The 21,966-nt window shown below is 43.7% G+C and overlaps 1 long non-coding RNA gene across 15 annotated transcripts in view; it reads left to right on the forward strand.

Moving 5' to 3' along the window:
- The window catches only part of LOC142063796 (uncharacterized), a 63,799-nt gene that overhangs the window by 12,853 nt on the left and 28,980 nt on the right, over positions 1-21,966 (forward strand). For 4 of the 15 annotated variants that reach the window (XR_012662890.1, XR_012662888.1, XR_012662887.1 and 1 more), the window contains exons 5-10: positions 514-822; positions 1,404-1,492; positions 8,172-8,343; positions 10,823-11,839; positions 17,726-17,918; positions 18,361-19,388. This is a non-coding gene — a long non-coding RNA (uncharacterized LOC142063796). Of the gene's footprint in view, positions 1-513; positions 1,074-1,403; positions 1,493-2,512; positions 7,370-8,171; positions 8,344-10,822; positions 11,840-17,725; positions 17,919-18,357; positions 19,389-21,966 lie in introns of those variants that run through there. The other 11 variants (XR_012662894.1, XR_012662895.1, XR_012662891.1 and 8 more) reach the window with 10 other exon arrangements.

A 21,966-nucleotide genomic window follows, 5' to 3' on the forward strand; every position in this document is an offset into this window, starting at 1 on the left:
TTCTGAGCCCCGATTCTTGCAGATTCAAAGGTCTGTTCCAGAGCTCTCCAAAGCATTAGCAATGCAGAGGTTTGTGTCCGTGGGGAGGTGGATCTGCCACGCAGCCCCATCTGGGGCCGGGCCTCCGGCCACATCGATTAGGGTGGAAGCCTGGAATCGTGTACATTACAAACTTCATCTTCCCCACCTCTAGAAAGAAATCATGTACCCGAGGGAACAAGTTCTTTCTTATCCTTTTCACATGAGGGAGTCCTTGGTTCAAGTCTAGGATTTTGCTTATAGGGAAAAAAGGCTCAAACCTACTTGTTGGCTTTAGCCAACTTAGTTTTACTTCTTTTCTTTCTGGAAAGATTTAGCACATGTTTAACACGGATCTGTAAAGCTGAGAATCCTCTTTCCCTGATATCTCCAGCCTTCCTTCCCCAGCAGCAATTTTCTGAAACACATCACTTTGTCTGGCCTGTCACTGATTGAACATTAGCTATTCTGAAAATGTCCTCTTTTTGTCTAAAGGGATTTTGTCTGGCTGCCTGACAGAAGGCTGCGAAGAACAGCCCCAGCTCTCGGTCTGCCGCACGCCAGTGCGGAGCCCAGGCTGTCGCTACCCCGGTGTCCCGGGGAAGATGCTGACAAGCTGCACCACCTTCGCTTCTGAAAATTGCCAGAGTCAAAGGGAGGATATTACCGAAGTTTGGCATCATGGTTACAGTTGTACTTTTTCTGAGGCCAAAAGAATATAATCAAAACCATGAGCTAAAAGATGCACCGAGATACTCACAGTCACTGCAACATCGGCCCCGTTCAGCAATGTGCTTTGATAAAGTATAACTATTTCCTTTATATAGCACAGACCACTAATAAAAAGACCATGATTAAAAAGAATCTAATATAAACACATTACAGCTTAGACCAGAGATTTTCCTGAATTAGTTCCTAGTTGAACAAAATGGTGTCTAATTTTATTTCAAAATTGGCATTGGTGGAGTATCTACCATAGTCCTTAGCAAATTGCCCCAGCAAGTCAGACAGTCAAAACTTTGCAGTTTACTTAAATGATTTGGTGTTGGCTCCTAGTTTTTGTATCTTGTCACATGGTTAATTTTCTGGTCCTTCTATTCTCATATTTGCAATCTCCATGTAGGTACTGAAAAGCCACAGGCAAGTTCTCCCAGAATCACAGAGAGGTGGATGGGGGCAGGGGCCGCTGGAGGCTGTCTTGTCCAAGCCACCTGCTCGAAGCAGGGCCACGTAGAGCCGGTTGCCCAGGGCCCTGTCCAGTCCAGCTTTGAACATCTCCGAGGATGGAGACTCCAAAAGTTCTCTGGGAGACCTGTTTCTGTGTTTGATTACCCCACAGTGAACAAGTTTTTTCCTATGTTTAAGGGGAATTTCCTGTGTTTCAGGTTTTGCCCATTGCTTCTTGTCTTGCCACAGTCCTGTCACTGCAGAGGCGTCCGGTTCATTCTTCTTTACTCCTCACCACAACCATCAGGTATTAAAAAACAATGACACAGTGTTAGATTAATTACTCCCTGTGATCTCAAATTCTTATTAGAATCCGTTTCTTACCCCTTCGGTGACTACCGCCTGGCTTCTTCCATTTTGGACAAATTCATTTCCATTTGCAAATGTACATTAATCATGCAGCTTGTCGGCTCATGCAGATTGAATTGTAGCAGTGGGTTGGCGCTTTACAGTTTGACAGCTCTCCGTCTTCACGGTAAATTGTCATACATGAATTTAAATTGGTTCTGTGTTTGAGATTTGCTAAAGTGGTTCGAGTGAAGGACCGTAGCGAACTTGCTTTTGCTCTTGCTCTGAAGTCTGTGTTCCTACGCAGTGTAACAAGGGAGAAGAGTGGGAATGGAAAAGAGGCAGAGGAAGAAGGAACACTGTTTGGATGACCTAAGTTGGTCAGGGATTTGGAAGTTCATAATAATTTGCAGTTTACTACTCTCATTTGGTATTTCTACACTAGGAGTAGATTTTACTTGCAGGATCTGGCAAAGGGACTGCTACGACTCATTAATAGAGCTTTGTTATTCAAAAGAGAGATTAAGATAGAAATTAACTGACAGTCTACCCACAGTTGCACTTTATAATTCACAATCCAGTGCATGAACAGGAACGCTCTAAGCTACAAACTTGCTCAGGTTCCACAGATCTGTAGATCTTGAACAGACAGGCCAGTGACTCAAGGCAATCCTGCTAGGAGATGCTGTAGTCATGGCTCACGACAGCCCACTAAAGTCACGACCAAAAGGTATGAGTCATTTCAGTGTGAGCACCGTGACCCTTCATCCGTGCGCTGGGCATTTATCTGACTGCTTTCCTGTTAGTGGGAACTCGAAAAGTGCCTCGTCTGTGAGCTGCTAATACGCAACCTTAGGTTGTTGAACTCAGCCTGAACCGTATTTATTTTTACTTCTGCAGAGAGGACACGAATTGTCCTTCTGACACCAGATCTGAGTAAGTAGGTGCATTCCATGTGATCACATTCTTTCTATTGCAGGAGGCAGCAGCAGACTCCAGCGCTTCCTCTCGGTACTCTGTTCCTATATATATTGCTGCGTGGCATGGATATGCTTACAAGGTCATGTGGGAAAAGGATCGTGTAGCTTGAGAAAATGTGTAGGAGTGAATTATTCTCAGAGACAAGAGAGTCCACAGCAGTTCACAGTTGAGCAAAGCTGGCAGGTTTTAGCAGAAAAAAAATTGCCTGAGTTGCATACGGTCTCTTACGCTACGTGCAGTAACAACAAAAGGGGTCTTGGGTCCCAAAAATGCCCAATATTTTGATTCAGCCATAAATTAAAGGCAGATTTTACAGATAGGAGTCTCACTCTCACACGTAAATAGCGGCTCAATACTGTTTCCAGCCCTTCTCCAGTTTCCAGTTTCCTTCTCTTGAGTGAGACTCTGATCTCGGTTCCGCAAGTCCAGGGGCTTCGCTCTCCCCATGGTTCCTTCATGCCAAGGAGGATGCGCTGGCAGCTGGGGAGCCTGCTCGCTGGGATTTGGGCTGGTCCTGTGTAGCTGGTGCCGTCGTTTTCATTCCACAGCAGAAGTGGCAGGGGAGGAAAGGGGCAACTCTTTCTCCCCTCCTGAAAGCAGAAGTGTGAGACTTGTTTCTGTGGTGGTCACTATATCTTGAGCAAATGAAGGAACCGAAACCTTCTCGGAAGTCATTATAAAGCCTAGTAGGAAGTGCTGCAATGCTGCTCATATAGTCAGCTTTCAGGAAAGCCCTTACAGTCAGACGTGATATGCTTCAATTAGAAACTCAGCTTAGCAAGAAAAGCGCTCTTTAGACTGCAGGGCTGGTTCCCACGACTTATCAGGGTGGCTCCTGTGGCTAGGTTTTACCCAGGCACGCAAGAAGTAACATAAACTCTTGCTTCACATGCTAATACTGCAAGGATGGCAACTCAGAAGACAAGGAGAGCGGTGTGATAACAGGGAAGGATTGTCCAGCTTTTATGGTCAGGCCTGGAACAGGGGCAGAAGCCCTAGGTGCTCTTAGGAGATGCTCAATATTATTCTTCTTACATCCCCATTCCTTTCCCAGAGCCTGCAGAACCACTGATATATAATTTCCATACGTAGCCTCCCCGATGACATTCAGTAACAGGGATAAAATGGAAGAAGGGCGGAGGGGAAGCGCACAGCATCCAGGATCATTGCATGGTAGCAACTGGACACAACCTGGTGTGAGAGCTGCTTCTAAATAAGCAAGAGCTGATGTCCAAAAACCAGAAGTGTTTTGTTGAAGCCTGAATGACTTCTATGTCTGTCTGACCACCTCCCTGAGTAGCTGCTAGCTCTTTCTTTCAGTTTCTTTTGTGATGTCGCAGAAGGGAGATTTCAACGCTGCTGTCAGTTCCAGCCATTTCTCAAGATGCTGGGCAACAGTCAGTCCTCGTGTAGTCAAATCTGTAAAAGCTAATTCTCAACTGGGCTTTCTCTGTACTTGCATAATTTCTTGCCGCTGTTCATTAGAGGCTTCCTGATGTTTGTCTCATTTTAAGAAAATAATCCAAGCCAGCCTATGCATAGAAACTCCAGAAATCTCCGTGTCTTCCAATGGCCTTGAGACTCAGTTCCTTTAGTTCTGCTGTGGGCTGCAGCAAAATAAATTGACCTCTGAAGGGAAGCAAAATGGAGCTTGATTTATTTGGTCAGGGTTCAACCTTACCTGTAGCACAATGCAGCCCTTCTCTCCGGGGCTGACTAATATCCACATAATAACAAGTGGCCTTTGCAGAGCAAGCTGAGCAGCAGCGCAGCGGCAACAGCAAGTCTTGACAGGGCTTGCTAACAAGCAAAGAGGGAGAAACATTGGAAATGCAGTTCGTGGCAAAAGAAGAGCTGCAAGAGATCAGAGGGAAAGGAGACGAAAATGATCAGAAACACTTGAAAATTGTACAGACGTTATGACAAGAGCTATAAAAAGGAAGGCGAGGAAGGGAAAAGGCAGCATGAAAAAACCAGCAAGTTAGCAAAGGGCGGACTGAATTAGCTGTGTACACACAGCGTCTGCCAGAGGAAGAAAGGAGCAGAATGCAATGTTCTTTCTGGCCAGAGTCAGTCCAGCATGGTATTGCAGCAGCACACACAGATAAAAAATCTGGACTAGATCCAGTAGCTGAAAAGAGAATACAATGTGATGGAAGCAGGAATCCTTTTTATAGCCAAGCTACCATAAGGTCAGCAACTAGATCTCTCTGTGATCTAATAATTGTTATCTGCGGAAAATAGCCCAAGATAAATCTCCATTACCTGAAGCATAAGTGATTCACTGGGCTTTGGGAGAGATGGTCAGTTCCTGAGACCAGCCTGGGGAAGCCGCGAGGTGTTTTATTTATAGTCAAATAATTCGATTCACAATGTTTGAATTGTAATTAAAGATAAACATTTCTCATGGCTCCAGCAAAGCTTACAACTAATGTCATAGTCTGTTACAGACAGTATGGCAAACATTTGTCAGTTTTTCCAAACATCCTGGAACAAAATTTATTCAGCAATAATGAGAAACTTACTAAGAAATGGACTTGTGAAAAGCCACCAGTAAAATGGACTTGTGTACATGCCACCAGTAAAATTTCAAGCAAAGTTACAATCTATAAATACTTCTCCATTGCTAACGTGCTGAAGGTAAGAATCAAAATGCCAACAGTAATTTATTTTTGGAAAAAAAAAAAATCCACTGGGCTGAAAGGCAAGAAAAAAATTTGCACGACTAATTTTAGGAATCCTGCATTACTTTTTAAGAACCGGGCTCTCTGGCCACGGCTGAATGTTAGAGCAAGGTACGTTCTCTACTGCAGCACGCCGAAACCCTAATCCCCTACCACGCCGTCAATGGCAACAGCTGCTTCTCAGCACTTTTGAGGTACAGCGTCAACTCTTGCAGTAGACACTATAACGTTTATGCTACCTAGAAGCATCCTACCCATCACAGCTTTGTCAGGAGTTATATATCCTTTCAAATAATTATAGGGTGCTTTATGAATGTATAGTTAATAAACAGAGAATAAAGAAAGCCTGTTTTTCAAATAGTGAAACCTATGAGCCTGCACGCGATATATTTACACGTAGGTGACACTATTGAAGAGACAGGTGAAATTTCGATATAATTTTACCACACAAGCGCTGAATTGTACAGGCTGCAAGTGCCCCGTACATATGGCAGCAAATTCCATATTTCTGCACTTTGATAGATATTTAGGTGTGCCTTTAGATTGGTACGTAAGGACATGTAAGCTGTTGCTGTCAAGAGTATTTGGAGTGTGTTTTTACCAACATATTTAAAAACAGACTAGAAAGAAAACCAAACTATGGTGCTTTTAAATGTTCTGACCTGAGCAGTTATTAAGGACAGACAATCATTTCAGCCAGCTTACAGCTCACTAAACAGTGTGGACCTGCTATCCGAAAAGAAAATTCAGAAAGATCCAGAACTGTACAAAGCAGCAATGTGTTAAAGCAGAGGGAGATGCAAAATGAACTCTGTATTTCAAAACCCTTCAAGTAAAAACCTGTGTCCTCCTTATGCCTGTTAAGAGAGCTGCTGCTGTTGAACTGTCATGAAAAAGACCCTAGAAGCAAAGCATAGTACATACAGCTGGAAGGGAAGAGCCTGTGTCAAGGGGGTTTTTGCTGGAGTATATTTTGTGGACATATTACATGGAAACATTTTAATTCTGAGGGAAATGGAATACCTGCTTTGTTTTATCCCCGTAATGCTGACACCAGGGCCCTGGACTGCCAGACTGAGAATGTCCAGGGAAAATCCCAACAACTGCAGCTGCAGAAGCACCTGCCCTGCCAGCACTCGTCTTAACATCCTTTAGCACTGGGTTTAATGTTAAGAGCTGTCCCAGGACAGCCCAGTTTTAACCATCACATAACAAAATTATTAATTTTAAGATTTTTTTTTTAAAACAAATGGAGCTGATCACTCAGCCTAAAGAGGCTTCCATGTAGGAAAACTGTTTCCACATTAAGTGTTTTATTTATCTGTATTTTCATACAGAGTTATGCCATAAGAGCAGCTCTTTAACTAGGATATGTCGCATGGAAGTTTATTGTTTCTCCAAGCATTTTGGAGCACTTACCATATCCAAGCTCAAGTCTTCCCAGTTACAGCTGAATGCAAATAAACTACACTTAAGAAGCAAGCTTAGCATTAAAGGAGAACAACCCTCCATTGATTAACTACCATTGTAGTACTGTTTACAGTGGGTTTCGATGTTGCTTCTGTTTCTCTCTTAAAAAACAAAACTGCATATTTACCATAGAAACTGTCGTGAGCTATATTAAACAAAAGCACACTTCAGAAAAATCACTTATTTTGGAATGATCATAAATATTTATACCAGACAGACCATAAACAGCACCTTAGAGACCACGCTCTGTTTATATAAATCCCTCGTAATTTAGAAAATACTGATTTGATAGACTGAGGCAGCCATAGCCAACAAACATATATTTGAGAAAACCGCTATACAGTCTCCCGTGCCTGAAATTTTCCCATTCATACAGCATTCAGCTTTCGTTTCTGATTAAAGCTACTCATAACAGTTGCCTGCCATATTTTGTTTTTAAACTGTCTATTCATCCTGAATTCTAACGCTGGAAAGCCTGCTTAGGCCCAGACATTACTGCTGGAATCACCCAGACAGGTCCTTTCAGCCCTGCTCCCAGCCATGCACAGGGTTTCTGCACGAGACCAGGAGTCCATCGGCAGGCGCAGGGCTTCAGGCTGCGCGCAGCGGGGACCGTGCATGGTTGTGTGCCTAGCACACCGGCGCTCCCACCCTCCTCAGCTGCTGCTGCGATAGACACCAAATGATTCATTTACAGCAGTAAAGAAGTATTTGAATTATACGTGGGTCAAAGGCACGTCACCGTCTGGTCACACAGGCCCAAGAGAAGGGAGAAAACATGCAGGCGAAGGAGGAGAGCAAGGCAAATCTTTTGGTGGCACTTGGATTGACGTAGAGCTGTTGAGAAACCATTGTCCTAGAAACGATTTCTCTGAAAGTGTTTTTAAAATTTGATCTTGGTCTCGGGCCATGTAAGTCTCATTTTCTGCTCAGAACAGATTATTATCTCTAGAAATAAGTCTGCCATCCATGGCTTATAATTGCAGTTGGAGGCTATTTTCAGACATTCTTAACCCAAAATGATATAATTAAATGTTAGTTCTGTCCACAGACTGTATATACAAGAAAAGACAACCATGCTGCTGAAAATCCTTCTATTTGCAGATTGTAATGGATTGTGCAGCAGTGTTGTCCACTTAAAATCATTTTTTATTATCACAGAGTAGAGCCTGTGACTGTCCTTTCCTGATCAAAAGGAGGGCCTACCCACTTCCCTCATCCGTGAGCAGGTTCAACGCTGGGGTGTGGGAAATAAAGGAGCAGCTGAGTTTCAGAATCTGCACCCGAGCCACTAGCAGTAATGGCACTGGTTCCCCAGTTATAATGAGGCCACATTCCCCAAAACAAAAGTGTTATTTATCTAACGTTTCCTATCCTGCAGCAGAAAATGGGAACCAAGTTGACCAAAAACCTTGCTAATGAGAGGTCATTTGCCAAGTTGCCATGTCCCATTAAGACGGCACGGTGTTTTACACACTTGCATTACTGTACTTTTTTCCCCAGTTTGAGCCGAGTTTCCTGAAATGAAAGCGATTTCATATAAAATGTGAAGGCACGATGTGAGGAACAACAGCTGAGGGCCCTGGGTGTGCAAATACCACGCACCTGGTTTTAGTGACACAGGCTGGGGGAAAGGGCAGCTCTTCCAGAGGATTTTGAAGCTTGCATGATGGAGGTAAAGTGTAACTGAGCTACAAGATCTGCATTTTCTCTCTGATATCCTGATATTCTGATATCCAGATTATGTTGAACTGTCCTTGGTCGTGTTCTGTGTTAGTATTATAATAGTTTAACAACATTCTTAGCAAATTTACTTAGTTAATCCAAATAAAGCTGAACTCCCAAGAACATGCCAGGTTTGGTGGGTTGCTGAATCTGTGTTTTTACCAGAACATTTGTTTTGGTGCTTTGCCCATCGGCGAGACCTCTCTTACTACTTCTTAACTTCATTGCTCATTTGTTGCTGCTCTGCCCATAAATCAGTGATGGCATCATATGGTTTCAGCTGCAACTTTTTCTAAATATATCTAGTTTATATGGAATAAATTCAAGTCACTGTGTGGAATAATGAATTCTTCAGCAAACCAGCCAGAAAGATGTTTCTCAAGAAGTGATGAGGCTAGGACAGGGTCCTACAAAAGCACTTCCCTGAATGCTGCTGTCTCACTGGCCCTTTCTTGATTTTTCTCTAGAGAGAATGAATGTTTCTTATAGCATAGCACCTGGCCTTCACATGAATTCACTCCTTTATTAAAAGCAAGAAACCCCTCAGAACCCCCAAAAAAGTGGATCTGGGGTTCAAAAGGTGGGGGGAGGGGTTGGACTTGTGTGCACTGAGCTTAGAGATATATAGGGGAACTTTTCAGAAAGGCAGGGGAGCATATGGGAGAACCAGGGCTCACTCACTGTCTCCCTCTGGAAGGGACCTTTAGAGGCCATCCAGTCCAACCCCCCTGCAATGAGCAGGGACATCTGCAACCAGATCAGCTTGCTCTGAGCCCCGTCCAGCCTGACCTTGGATGTCTGTCTCTAGGGATGGGGCCTCCACTACCTCTCTGGGCAACCTGCGCCAGGGTTTCACCACCCTCATTGTAACAGATTTTTTCCTTACATCCAGTCTAAATCTACCCTCTTTTAGTTTAAAGCCATCACCCCTTGTCCTGTCACAACAGGCCCTACTAAGAAGTTTGTCCCCATCTTTCCTATAGGCCCCCTTTAAGTACTGAAAGGCCGCAATAAGGTCTCCCCAGAACCTTCTCTTCTCCAGACTGAACAACCCCAACTCCCTCAGCCTTTCCTCATGGGAGAGGTGCTCCAGCCCTCTGACCATTTTTGTGGCCCTACATCCCCACATCATGTCCTCTTAACTGACAGTCCTTGCATGTTTGCTATGCAACCCTAACTCATGTTGGTGAGATGGATGGCTTAGATGCAACTGAGCTTGCTGCTGTGAAGAAAGGTTTAAGCCTAGAGTGCTAGTGCCAGCTGTCCTCTATTTGAGGTCCTTTAAGCAGCATTGTCCCCAAAAATATGGAGGACTTGGGAATTTAGGCTTTTTTTTTGAGAGAGAGAGAGGATCCTGGACTGTCTGTGTCTTACAGGTTGAGATCAAGTTGTTGTACTGAGCATAAAAGAGTAGCTTCTGGCAGTAGGAATGTGAGCTTGGGGTCAAGCTTTGACATGGGCACGTGGAATCCTTCTCCTCATGGAAATCAAGCCCAGGACAGTTTTTTAAATGCAGCTCCAGCAAGGAAAACCTCCCACTGAGCATGACTGGTGGGCTGGGGGTAGGGAAGGATGCCTACCACTGACACTTCTGGCATTTCTCTCAGCAATTAAACTCGGGGTTTTTTTTTTTAAAGGCTCATTTAGCAGTTCTGAGAGATATGATATGACCAGTAGATCCCAGAAGCACTCAGAGTATAAAGGGTAGACTGTGAGGCATCACAGCCTTCATTTTCCAAAGATTTAAGGCTAGAAATCCATCTGTCTTCTGAGCCTGCAAGAAGTTAAAATTGTGGTTCCTTGTCATGCTCTTCATATCTGTGCTTTTAAACCCACAGCCTGACCCTGCATATTTTGGGGACTCAGTACTCTTTGCGCTATAAAGGGGCCTGGCAGAAGATCCACACCCCTCTTCCCTCCTCTGTGAAGCTTTATATAGCCACGGTGCCCAATAGTCTGCCCGTCTGCATTGCCCCTGTCATCCCACGTGTAAGGCTGTGACTCAGGCTGACCTCAGGAAAGGTCTGGAGGACAAGCTGGATAGTCAGAAATGTGGCCAAAGTGCTCTGTGGACCAACCTCCTGTAGCTTCAAAGCAGCCCACTCTCCTGCTCAAAGCCACGTTAACAAGAGCAGCTCCTCGCCTTGCTGACGAGTTCTTACATTGGGGCCAGCTCTAGAAGGTGCAAACCTGACTTAGTACACTTTTAGCTCCCTGAAGCCTCCATGAAAGTCCCTGAGAAGCCACCCAGGTACAGTCTTTGCCAGAGATATAATTTCTTCGTTGCCCGATTCTGCTGTATGCTCACTGCTCAATTATCCAGGATAAGGATGAGGTGGGATAACCAGATAATGCAAAAGAGTCATGATAGAAAACATATGTAAATGAGGCTGTAAGAACATACTGAGTGTGTTCACCTTTGCCATCAGCTCTCTGAAGAGGAGAAGAAGAGCTTTAAAAGTAAGCAAAGCCGTGTCTGAGGTGAGCATAAAACATTTTCTGTCATGAGCTCCATAATAGAGGCAACAGCTGAAGGCAGGGCCTGATTAATCCACAGTTTGGGTAAGTATATGTATATTTCAGATTATGTCCCAATTTTAAATTAAAAAGAAAACCCTGTTCATTGAAAATGAAACTGGAACACTTTAATATGGGACCTGTTGTGGGATCTCCTTGGAAACGTGGTAGTTGTGTCCTTACGGTGCTGTCTGCTAAAGTGAATTTATGAATACATATTTTGCTACTTCAAGCATCACTGAACTCAAAATAACACATTAATACACTTTATTTCTTATTAGGGAAAACATTTTGTGGCATCTCAACTATGTTTATAACAAGGTATTTATCAGTACAGTTTGGACAAATGTGTCAGTGTAGACTTTCTAGCCACCGTTAAATGCTTTGAAAAAACATAACTTTTCACACTGAAGAAATATTTAACAACTCTGTAAAACCATGTAAATAAATTAGCTATATTAGCTGTATTTTTTTCTGGAAAAGGCAAATACATTTCAGAGAGGGAATCTGCCATTTTCTCCATGAAAATCGGTTTCCTCTGAGTACACTCAAGTTATCCATGAATGCCCTTTAGCTCTTTAACTGCTACTTCAAGTATTATCAGGGGCATATGGTAATCTTATTATGCATCCACCTTTCTTTTTAAAGTGAAGGGAGGGCCAGAGGTCAAATGACAGAGCCCTTGTTGAAATCCAGTGGAAGCTTCATTGCACTGAGTCCAGATCCAGAAAGGAACTTTGACATCTGAATCCCTCTGCTCCCCTAACTCCATTTAGCTGCTGCACAGGCAGACGCCGTCTAGACCAGCTTCAGGTTCTGTCGCTAACGTTGCCCAGTTGCCTCGTTCTGGGACTGCGTGCCCCAAAGGCACCTCAGCTGTGAGAAACCCCAGCAACTGAGCACCCACTGCCAACTCATTCCTGTTGCAGGTAAGTGGAGGAATACATTCCCTGCCCCCGACAGCTTCAGGAATTGCTTGTGCATTTTATCCAATGGCAATTTCAAAATATTTAAGTGTTCACAGGGCAAGGCAGGTTAATACTTTAAACAGTAGGCTGTTAAGATAAATCCATTTTTTTATTATATGCAAGGAAGCTTTATGTCTATGGTGCACAGTAGAATACCTTGAAGAAGGTGTTTCCAAGCATTTCCTCTCAGATTTGGAGGGAACATTAGCTCGTGGGCAGGACACCCTCCTAGAAGACATTATTTTTACTATTCTCAGGTGTGAAAGGGAATCAAACTGGATGTCCTGCATGGGGGTTGAGGTAGCTAGTGACAATCTGGCACAGAAATGCGGGTCTGAGACACCAGCGGCCACAAGAGTTCCCACAGCCTGTGCTCCATCTGGCAAATTTGTCCTCGGAATTACCGTTCTCCGTGGTCTCAGTGAGGTGCTAACACTGAACTGGCGACGAGGGCATTGATTAGGTTCGTGCACCGTGGATGCTTCTTACAGTATGTGATGCCTGCAGTCTTCTCAGAGTCTTGAGGAAGGAAATGTACTGAGCAGAAACCTCAGTAACTCTCTGTGCTTGGAGAAGGACACCTTGATGTCTTCACTGTTTGCGGTTCAGCCCTTGAGAGGCAGAGAGGGAGTAAATGGTGGAGTTATCACAGCCAGGCTACCAAAATGCCATTGCCAGTTAATATCAGCCTCCCTCTGCTGTCTTTAGATCCCTCTGATTCTTTTATTTCACAGAAATGGGAATCTTGAAAGGAGATAAGTAGGTTTTAGTCAGACTTTCAAGAAAGGAATCAAAAGGGGAAAAACCGAAAGCATCGAGGACATTTGGCAGTGCTGAATTAAGAGAAATTTTGGAAGTACAATTAAGTAAAATGCAAAAAAAGTTATTGAGAGGAGCAAGGCTTGACACACACTTTCCTATTGAATGGTTTCCATAACCATGTAGCTTTTACAGATATATTTTTGAAATGCCTTGTTTTCCTTTAAGAAGAGCACGAGCAGTCTCAATTCTGAACTTAGGGAAAAGTAGTTGCATGATCAAGACCCAGCTACAGGCTTAGGAGCCTTCATGTCTGCTGGGATGTGACTTCCCCTGCGCACCCACAGCACTCTCATTCCACTCGCATCTTTCCCTACTTGGCATTCAGATGGCCTCTTCTGCTTACATTAAAAACTCAGCACTTTCCTTCTGACATGCCTTCAAAATATTGTCAACTTTAAAGAAAATATTTGCAGAATGTAACATCTTTATAATAAGTAAACAAATAATGAAACGCAATTTTGTAAAATTAGGACAGCCATAAAAAATACTGTATTAGCGGCTACAAATGCTGTTCAGGGTATTACACAAAACATATTTAGGAGATAAGGAAAGATTATCCACTTGGCCTTATAAAGCACTGGGAGGACAGCATGTCATTGCTGTACAATACTGCGAGGCAAAATATGCTAAGCATTGCATTCCTTAAGCCACAAACCAGAAGTTTCTCGGTCTCATGCTGACCCTTTACTGATTCGTCTCATACAAAATATCACATAATTAGTAGGTTTTGTTTGGAAAGATAGACCGGAAGGGGAAGACACTGACAGCCAGGGTCAGCGTGCTGGCAGGGCGGCAGGGAAGCCTGCAGACTTACACGTCCCGCACAACAGTCTGCGCCGTGCAGCTCCGTCCAGTGACGGTTCACCCTCAGCCTCGTAAATAGCTACTCTCAGCTGCACAGTTTTAAAAAGAAATTAGAAATAGTTAAATTTTGGAAGAAATGCTTTTGACTTTAGTTTACATTGCTAATTACTGTAATTTATAACAAACATTAACTAAGCCAATCACACAATTAACTGCTGATTCCTTTTATGATATTGGTATGCAGTGCTGGTTTGCTCTTGTTTTAATGGATGCTGCAATGTAACCCCATGGTGGATTCATTATATAAATCCAATCTTTATTGTTCAGACAGTAGATTTTAACTCTGCAGTCAGACTGACATCAGTACGGCACGTCTCTGCCATACCTGATCGGCCATCTGCCTCCAGCCCCTTCAGAGCAAGTATTAAGCCAGAAACACATGAGAACTGGCAACGATTAAAAAGGCAGAACAACTGGAGAATGAGGTTTAATTGCTAGTGCCTCAATTGTGCCAGGATAATACTATGAGCACTGAGTCATCAGAATTAACTGATTTCTAACTACAGTGCTGTGTTTTGTGAGAATCGAGAGAAGAACATTTGATAGGGTAGACAAATGTGAAATTGCATGTAGCACTTAGACACCATCCCTGCCCTTCCACAGTGCTTTAATTTACAGTCTGTAAGTGTAATGGGATAGCATATTTCAGGCTACTACAGAAAGCCTTTAGGATAACTCTCTCTTACATGATCCCCTGTGATTTTGAAGCTCGGACCTGATGACTCAGGTGTGATGATTTCCAGTGTGATATTGCTAATGAAGTGTTCTGCTGAATCACCTTCAACTCCTTTACCACTGTCTTTCCTAAAGATGAAGTGTAATTACTGCTGACTCACACTAGCACACACAGCCTGTGAATTTCAGGCAGGGTGTAAGGTGAGAGTAGCTCTGCGGCAAGTTTGGGACCTGGGGACGCATGAGAGGAACAATTGGAGGGAGCCCGAGAAGGGAGGCAAGCACGATGGCAGCATTACTGTGTCGCCTGACCAACAAAACCAAGGGCTGTCCAAGAGAAATCTTAACTGCTTGCAGCGTGTTCAGCACAGGGTGGGAAATCCAGCCGGAAATCAAAATTCATAGAATCATAGAATAGAATCATAGAAGCATTAAGGTTGGAAAAGCCCTCTAAGATCATCAAGTCCAATCATCAACCCAACACCCCCAGGGCTCCTAAACCATGCCCTGAAGTGCCACATCTACATGTTTTTTGAACACCTCCAGGGATGGTGACTCCCCCACCTCTCTGGGCAGCCTGTTCCAGTGCCCGATCACTCTTTCAGTAAAGACATTTTTCCTAATATCCAATCTAAACCTCCCCTGATGCAGCCTGAGGCCATTTCCTCTAGGTCCTTCTACTCCAGAAGCAGTCTTTGCAATAAGAATGTATTTGTTAATTGTGTTTGAAATATTCAGCAGGCCTGCAGAAACATGAAAACAGGTGAAATGGTTTAGATCAGCCACACCTTCACACCTCCAGCTTCTACTCCACTCATTGCTAAACAAAATTCAAATTTGACCTGTAGCTCTGGCCTTTGCTGAATGAAAGGAGTAAAACCCCTGTGAAAACAGCAAGGGATAAAAATACATGTATTCCCCAATTATGTTTCCAAATCAGTGAAATTAGCTGCAGGCTCTCAGCACTCATCTCCCCATCACTGGTCCATCTGTCAAATGTAGGAATCAAACAGATGTTTGAGAGGAAGCAGATGCTGGCAGTACAACTATTTTCAGTGTCTCCTTAGAGCTGAGGAATATTTCCTTTAGCAGTGCTAAGCTGCAGCCCAGCCATCCCCTTAACCCTGTGTCTGGAGCTGGCTGGGCTCTGCTTGGCAGCCAGCGTGGGAAGCGAGGCGCTACGGCAAGCATTACAGACCGGATGGTGGAAATCATCCAGGGACTCCGGTCCACGTTCTGTCCTTTTTCACTTTTGTGCTGTTTGGCAGTTTGAGAGGCAGTCACACACATCCCAGATTTATTGAAGGATGGAGACGCTTAATTTGCACCATTATGTGAAGGGAAATCCACACTGTCCGGGAAACCATGTGTGCTTGCGGTGTTGAAATGGAATGCCATTTGGAGAACAAAAGAGGCTTGAACGTGATGGGCCAAAGTCACTCTGGCAGGACTGGCATTAGTTCAAGAAGAATTGCCCTATAGATACTTCTCCCTCACCGGCGATGTCAGACCAAGCTGGTCATGTAGTCACAAAACCAGCAAATTCGTAGTAACACCACAGATCATTTGCAGGAGGCCAGAATTTAAAGTCAATTGGAAAAAATACATTAAAAACCACCGTGCAGATTTGCCTCTGTAAAGGTGCACAAATAAACCCTTACATAAAATACTGCAGGGGCTCCCATACTATTCTGCACAAACTTGTGACTCAGAGCAGGAAAGGCAAGAACTTACTCTGACAAAAATTGAAACCATAGATGAAAAAAAAGCCCACCGCTGCCTCAAGGTTATTTTAAACCTGTGGCAAATGTCCCTGTGGCACCTAAACCACAGGTTATATGCCTATGAATTACACTGCTCTATTTACCACAAGAACCATATAAAAATAAAGTTAAAATATTAGGAATTTATTCTGGTTCCTAGTCATGCCAGAGTGGTGGTAACCCTGATGTCTGAGAAGACCCTTCAAAAATGTTACAAGGGCTCATTTTTGTAAGTACTGCTTTAATAGCTATGCCTTGAGGGTTTAAAAAATACTCAGTAAACAGGATGAATTGGAAAATGGGTAAAATGGTGTCTGGAAAATGTCCGAAGGCCATTTCAGAAAGCAATGCTAGAGCTGTTAATAATGTTCCATTAAGAATTGAGAAAACGCACTCCCCAATCTCTTTATTGTTTTAATTAAAGATTTTTTGTTTGGTACATCAGGACCATCCAGCGAAAACCAGGTTTTTACTAGCTTTTGCCTCTGATTGCTAACAACTGCAGATATCAATTAAGCTATAACCCAGTCCTGGCCAAAGAGCTATAGACAAAAACACTTTCCTCTTGTCTCCTGAAACAACACTTCAACAGTTTCCGGGCCAGATCACATACAGCAATGAGCATTTGACAGAGCTTTTATCCAGCTTCCCTCTCCTCCGGTTGCTCCTGTAGCTCCAGAGGGACTTTAGCCTGCCTCCCTCTGGGCTGCCCCGCGATGGGCTCCCCTCTCCCGCCTCCGCTTGCACTGCAGCTGCATCCCTCGGGCCCTCCTGGCTTTACGCACAGGCCAAGGACTATTTTCTCTGTTGCTAATCTAAAACCAGAAGGTGGCCAATATGCTTTACATTTTTTATTCTGTACATCAGTGATGCCAGGCATTAAATCCCAGAGCTGAGAACACTTTGAAAAGGCTCCCAAGAGGGATAAGTAAATGCCAGAGCAGCTAATATAATCCATAGGGAAAAGGAAGAGGGGGGAGTATTTTGCATTTGGAATTCACTCTGCTCTTGCTGCCCTAACATGATAATTAACTATAAATATATGTCTCTGCCTAATTGTTCCTTGTAAAGGCATTGCTGCTTTATGTTCACCAGTGGCTCAGGAACGCATTACTGCAGACCTGTGAACTGGTGATGCTGAAGGGCAAAACTTGCCTTTTCTAAGGAGCTTTTAACCCAGGGAAGGTGACTGATTATTTAAAATGATCGCACAGGCCTCTCTTTCCCCATCACTGCCACACCCACAGCAAATAATTTGTTCCCATGTTGCCACAAGAGACAAGAAAGGCTACACCTGCGAGGGTGAAAGGCTTCAGCCACTGCGACCCTGAACTCTGCTCAGGTGCATGCCCTGGGCAACCTCCCAGAGCTGGCAGGAGTAAGACATTAGCTCTAATAACTAGGTAGCAAGATGTGATCTCGGAAACAGACTTCATCTCTCTTTTTTTCCCTCTTTGAATAATGACTGAAGTGCCAGGAGGATCCAACACAACCTCCACTGTCAGTTAGCCGCCTGAGGCTATGGCTACATGACACCTGAACCTGTGCTTGCCCAGAATGTAGCAATTTGTATGACATTTTATACTTAAGAAGTAGCATATTTTTCACTGGATAGAATAAAATGCAATGTTATTTATGTAACTGATCTTGAGAATAACAACATAATAGCTGAGATTTGCAGTCCACTGAAAATGTCAAAATACTATGTTTTTCTAATTACTAGCTAGAATGAATATCGGAGTTGAGTTCTTCAGCGTTCAGCTGCTCATGGATATTGAAATAGAGGAGCAGAGACTTCACTCATACTCGTCACAGAGCGTATTGCCCCGCTGATCTCTCTTCCAGCTGAGGAGAAGCACCTTGTACCCACACCTGTTGCTCTAACAAGATCCACGCTGCATTCAGCACAGGCCCAGGTATTCCTTCAGTGGTGCCTTGACATTATGCTTTCGCATGAGCCAACGTAACAAGTTGGGCAACTGGTCCCAGTACAGCCAGGATGCTGAGATAGGGGCCTGTGAGATGCCCCTTTTGATTTAATCCAGCATGGTAAAGGTTTGATTTGGAGGGGAATGAACGGCATTCAGTTCTTTAGCAAATAACCACCATGTGTGCCATACAATGGGCACCTGCTAAGCCCATTGCCTCTGCTGCTGCTAACGCAGCACTCGGCACTGACCCCCCACTCCCAGGCCGACATCAGGCCTGCAGAAGATTTACTTCAGCGATAACACCTAGCCCTGAAGCATCATTTCCACCTCCTACTGGTGGGAGTGGTGCTTAGCTCTTGTCCTGAGGGCCTATGAGTGGTCTTAACTCTTTCTATCCTAATTGCTGGGGTCTCCTTTCTACCAGTAGACTGTTCCTGTGTACTGGGGTTATATACTGCCCATGCGTTCTTCCTGAACGAAGATGATGACAGACCTCTGAAAGCAATATTGTCCAGCAATTCAGACACCTGTGGTCTTTCAGAAGGTTTTGGCAGGTAAGAAAAAGAAGATCTTGTAGCCTGATATAAAAAACCAAGCCCTAGTGCTGGGGAGAATGGCCTGGAAGTTAACATTTCCTGACTTCCCAATGCAGAACAAAGGGTAGATGTTTTTGCTGGTGCAGCTGCTAAGGTGATAGTTACAGACGCAGAGACCGTGCGCTGGCCTTGACTGTGCAGCTTTGGGGGCAAAAGGGAAGGTGGGACTCTTCCAAGAGAACAATAAAGTGGAGCAGAAGAGTTAGGAGCTCTTTCATCACATGTTTGCTAGATGGAGAGTTTGAAGGGGATCAGTATTTGATATATGACTGTCACCTGAACACAAAATCACCCGTGACTGTACCCATCCAGCTCTGCAGTTCCTGTGTGTTTCTGTACTGCATCAGTGCGTGGTCGGAGCCACAGGCAGAGGAGGGGAGAACAGCAATGGCTGTGGCTGTACTCTGAGTTTATGGACAGATCTGTTTTCCTGGGGTCAGCGGATTTGCTGTGGTGGTTAGAGCCAAGTCAAAGGGGTCTGTGCTCTACCATAATATTCTTCATCTGACTGACCTGACCTGATGGACCTGCAGTATGTAATTAGCTTTTAAATTGAGGACTAGAACTACTGGTTTTGCTTGTTTGTTTTTTGGTTTGTTTGGTGTCTTGTGGTTTTGTGTTTGAGGGGTGTTTTTGTAAATAAATTCTATTGTAACTGCTGGGTTTAAGTAAGGCAGCTGGATGCTTTCAGAACCTATCTGTCTCCTGATTAGATGTTGAATTAGCTCTGGGCATGGGCAACTGGAGGGAGATTGTGAGTGGGAAGGCAGGAGACAAAAACAAAGCCTTGCAAACAAAAGCCTTGGAAAAAACCAAAACAATAAAAAAGAAAAAAGACCACACACACAAAAGCATACACACACAAAACAACCTCGCTCTGAGCTTCCCCTGATTTCAGTTAACGATACTTGCTGCATGCTATGAATTTGTCTGTGAAAACTGTATTTTCTCAAAGGAATATCAGTAAGACACATTCTGTCAAAAACAAAGAAATCAGATATTTGCTTTTGACATTACAGTTTCACAGGTTTGACTCAATGGTAAGCTACAGTTGCATGTGTGATTGTGGGAAGAGGGGACTATCTAGGGCAGGAGTTGTGCTGTGTGAAGTTTTTTGTTTTGTCTTACCACTTCTGCAAAAGAGGGGAATTGCCATAGCAGTCCCATTGCCACCTAGACAGGCCTGTAGGGGCAGCCACGCTCACGCCATTCCTGAAAGCAAGGGGCAAGATGCTGCAAGTCCAAACGCACACAAAACACTACAATGACCTAAAATATGAAAAGATAGCAGAAGTATTTCCCCAATAACACCTTGAAGCAAAGAATTTTTACTTTTATCGTATCCTTCCCCATTTATTTCTTTTACAATATAGTAAACTGCAGATGAATTTCTTCTTTTGCAGGCTTCCAGTTTCCGATATACTCTGTCTGATTGCTTCTTCAATACCTACTCCTTTCCCCTGAATCAGTTCTGGTTGCTAACTTATTGCAACCATAATCTTGCTGACAGTCATTCTTGTCAGAAAGCCCGGTCTTCAGCTGCTGAGCAGCCTTATTTTCCCCCTGTGCTCAAAGCAAGCTGAGGATGTAATGCACGTACACAACTGCTGTATGTGCAGTGCACTGCAATGCCTGGAGCAGCTTACAAAATTATGCGCAACTGAGCAGACCCACAGTGCTGCGTCCATGCTCTGCCTTACCAGAATTAACCCTGGTATTTTCTACCTTGCTGTTTGAAAGATCAACGCTGCCGAGATCAACAGTGGGCCACTGGCAGTGAGCACTGCAAAAACAAAAGTCAGGCTGCCTTTTCTGCACAAACCCTATCAAGCTTGCATGAATTTTGTCACTGAAACAGAAAACACTGTTCTTCACGTGGAAGAAATGAAAGCTGACCAACTTAATGACTAGTCCAGAAAGGAGATAAAAAAAGGCTGGAGTGTTAGAAGCAGCATAGGGAGGAGGAGCAGGAAAAAGACGAATGTTTCTAATGGAGGAACTGCCATCGTTACGTCAGTGACGTGCGTTGACTGATTCAATCTGTCCAGCTGCCATAAGCTTCACAGAGTGTCTATCGAGCACTACAGAAATGATACCTACGTTCCCGAGGCCTTATTGTGTGAGGCAGATGAAGCCAGACAAGCAATGAAAAACAGGTACTGAGCTGTGTTGTTTTCCCTGGTGAGGGTGAGGACTCCAGCACAGGGCTTTTACCAGAGCTAACAGAGGGTGACATTTCTGCCTTAAGGAAAATCCAAAGGTCTAACAGGTTCCTTTCCAAACAAGGATGAAAAGCTGAAATATCCATTTTTCATTAAATGACAATTAGCCTAGAGAAGGCATGTGGGGAGGGGAGGGAAAGCTGTTCTCTGCTCTCAAGCACTTACAGGTTATTGCGAAAAGAAAGCAATAGTTTCCTCTTCTTGTCTATGCAGAATAACACAAGTAATTAGGAGCTTAATTTTAATTAGGCTAAGACCTCAGGATCCTCTTTCAAGGTAAGAAGAGGAAAGAATAATTGGAAAGCTTGTGGAGCTTCTATCACTGGAGGGCTGTAAGCACAGGTTAAGCAAGTGTCAGGAATGGCTGAAGTACAGGTGATTCTTGCAACAGGAGGAGAGGCCACTCAAGACAATTTAGTGCAGCCTTATTTTCTTTCATTTCAGGCTCACTGAAACATTTTATTCTTGATTACATCTCATTTTAAAGCTCAGAAGTGTCTGAGAGGAATGGGAGTTGTTGCTTTATGTTTACGTAAATACCATAACATCTACCATATTACCATTAATTTACCATATAAATTGTGGTGATTTGTTTAGGTACATACAATTACAGAGAAAGATATTCACTAACTGCCTGTGAAAATTCTAATTACGTTCTCAAGAAACGTTCAGATGCTGATCTTCCAGGGTGACAGATGTTAATATGAAACACCAGCAAATTTCAATTTAATTTTGCATGGTAAGACTAGGCCTAGCTTCACAGAAGTGAGTACGGTTATTAGGAACCCAACTTGAAACACTCACGTGTGAAGTACTGTGCCACCCATAGGCTATAACTGAAAGTTATACCTTAGACCTACAGAGCTGTAGGAGCAAATCCAGTCATCCCCTCTGTCACCTTAGTGGTGGAAATACAGATCTACAATGCGGCTGGAAAAGTGACTTCCTAAGGGAATGAGATGGTGCCAGAGGTTTGCAAGCTCTGTTTCAAGGACTGCATCTGCTTTATACGTTCAGTTTTTGAATAGGATGTGTCTGAAAGAGCAGCATCGAAGATGCATGTTTGAATACCCTGGGCTAAGACAGTTTTCCAAGGGTGACGTTGGTTTTTCTCAGTGTCTCATAAATGCATGTATAAGAATATTTTTTTTTCAGTTACTATACCTTAGTGTTGCTAATACCTTCCTCTAGGAGCCTGTTACCTTTTTGACGGAT

This window comes from Phalacrocorax aristotelis, chromosome 12 (genome assembly GCF_949628215.1).
Source record: "Phalacrocorax aristotelis chromosome 12, bGulAri2.1, whole genome shotgun sequence".
Lineage (NCBI taxonomy): Eukaryota > Metazoa > Chordata > Aves > Suliformes > Phalacrocoracidae > Phalacrocorax > Phalacrocorax aristotelis.